The sequence below is a fragment of the Teleopsis dalmanni genome, chromosome 2 (genome assembly GCF_002237135.1).
Source record: "Teleopsis dalmanni isolate 2A chromosome 2, ASM223713v2, whole genome shotgun sequence".
Classification (NCBI taxonomy): domain Eukaryota; kingdom Metazoa; phylum Arthropoda; class Insecta; order Diptera; family Diopsidae; genus Teleopsis; species Teleopsis dalmanni.
Genome location: NC_051847.1, coordinates 64,996,547 through 64,999,278, shown reverse-complemented (window position 1 = coordinate 64,999,278; position 2,732 = coordinate 64,996,547).

The following is a 2,732-nucleotide window of genomic DNA, read 5'->3' as shown; positions in this document are numbered from 1 at the left end:
AAATGGAATATTATAGATTACTATAAAGCTTAGTTGTATGAAGGCAATTAATCGAAATAAGCAGAACATTTTGAACCTTCGAAGTTTAAAGATTTTGATAAAATAACATTACTTGTAGTAAATGGGATATATTTATACCCAACCAAAAGTGTATAACTTTTGCTATCATTTTTCTGCAATTTAACTATGCATATCAGTCTATATAAGATAAGTAAATATTTATCTTTATGAACTAGAGTCTTTTTTAAATTTTAATTATTCATAAAATTATATTACACAAAATTTTTGTTAGTTTATTGATGATATCATTAAAAGTTGAAATGAAATATATATAATTAAATTTATGCAACAACTTATGTATAGTTTTACCACGATTTTGCATTCCATCTATATACAATATTTATTTATTTTATATTTTAACGCTTTATCTACAAAACACAAGACTTATTGTCTTGTGCTTATTTTAAATCTCTTAGTTATGTGATTACAAGACATAAATCTCTTACTGTCGTCTATAAGAGATATTTAAACACTCAAATTGCTTTTGGTCATAATGGTACCCTCGTTAAAAATATCAAATTTCCTCCCTTGCAATAATTTTTTGTCTTTACTATTACCAAGAATATATGGACCCCTCTAATTAAAATAACATGCCAGACTAAAGACAGTACTCATAATAAAAATCTTGCGCTGTTTTTAGGTATCAGCGCCTATTACTGTAATCTGATTGTGCTTAAGTCTGTACTTATAAATATTCTGCTTTTATCTTTCTTTGGTTTTTAATGAAGTGTAAATCAATTGAATGCTCAAGTTAGTAGACTTCAACCCACTAAAATTACCACGATGTCCGTCGGTTTGCTCTCTTGGGATCACCAATTTGGTATTTCATCGAGAAGCCGTTCATGACACTCAAGCATTTGTTTTCTTCATTTCATCAATTGATTATGTGTTTTTTACAATTGTGTCACTGCAGCTGCTCTTATTAAGTGCGTTCTCTTTGGTTATGCTAGGGATAGGTAGAGGTTTTCACTGAATTGCAAATGTTTTTACTGCATTCCATTGGAAAGTACTTAAACACATTTAATTTGTAATGCTACTAGTAGATGGGAGCTACCCTAGAACCTCCACTAGAGGTTCCCGTTTCTACACTGGCACACACTATACAACACTGGTAAGCCGGTTAACACTAGTAAATTTTATTGCTTGTTCTTGATATACAAATATTTCACTACATTTTTGATTTAATTTTATTAACCTATCATATATGTACATTTCAGCAACTGATATTAAAAATTGAATTACATTCATTTAGTAAAGTTATATGACTTTACTAAATAAATGTTATATGATTGATAATAGAATATAATAGTCCTTGAATGGACCCAGTGTTACTAATAACTTATATCCAAGCTTACCAAATTCAATAAACTGAATAATAAAGTAATTTTAATAAATCCAAATATGTATATGTAAAGTCAAAGTCAGACTGAGCAATATTAAGTGTTTCCAAAGAATCAGAGAATCTTGATACTGACTATTGAGTCCCTTTTTTGTATTTTGAGTCGAATTTTTTAATATAATTCTCTTCCCAAATTAAGTACATTTTTGTATCTTTCAGAGTTACACGTGACCCAATGCCATACTAGTCTTGTATTCTTTTAACATTTAATTTTATAAATATATATATTTTTTTTTATTATAATGTTAAATCAAAATCAATACATAAAATTCAGCTATACTCATAAAGGATAGAGCCCTAAAATTATTTACGAAAGCTGACAGGCTTACCAGCACCGCGTTATCACTTCTCAGAATGGTTACAGGTTCATCGGGGATATATGCAGATCTGATGTCAGTTATTGCTTAGTGTGATGAAGTGATAAACAACAATCCAGTCATGGTTTAGACAGGGGTTATGAAGAAACCTCGCAGTTAATAGAGATTAAAAGTACTCAAGTGCACTGACTCAACTAGCCTTAACATAATATACTCAATTAAAATCATTATTACAATTTTGTTATGTGTTTTCAGTAGCAGTTTTTGAAGAAATATTATTTTTATGAATTTATTTACTTTTTGTTGTATGACTTATTTATATGTGAGCCTATTACCACAGTTTTATTATATTTATATATATTTTTTTTGTTGAGATAGATCTTATAAAAGAATGTATATAACTACAAGTCGACGTTGTTCTCCAGTTTATACATTTGTTGTATATACTCGTATATGTGTTACTATGCAAATTTGTTTCATTTAACTTAATAAATAAGACACTAGTTACACTAACAATTTATAGACAGATAGACCTGAATTATGATAGACCATTAAAATGGACTAAAAAAATTTTTAAATTTATTGTACTTGTACTTATAGTTTTTCAATTAATTTGCAAATATTTTTAAAAGTGTAAATTAATCAATCAATATATTTCAATTAGAGATTCGATTTTAAAATTTACCGAAAAAATAAAGTTTATAATGGAAGTTTAAAAAACAATAATCAACGCTCACAGGCAAAAACCGATTGCCCAATACAAGCTTTACCTGGAACCACGTTATTTTTGTTAAACTTAGTTGAGATATAAAATTTATGAAAAACTTTTTAATAAGGATTTATGATCTTACATTTATAAATTTTAAATTGGACATACTGAAATGGAGTTGTCAGCAAATCCAATCATTTGTACTATAGATTTTAATTAACGTTGACGTCGAAATAATCTCTACGTA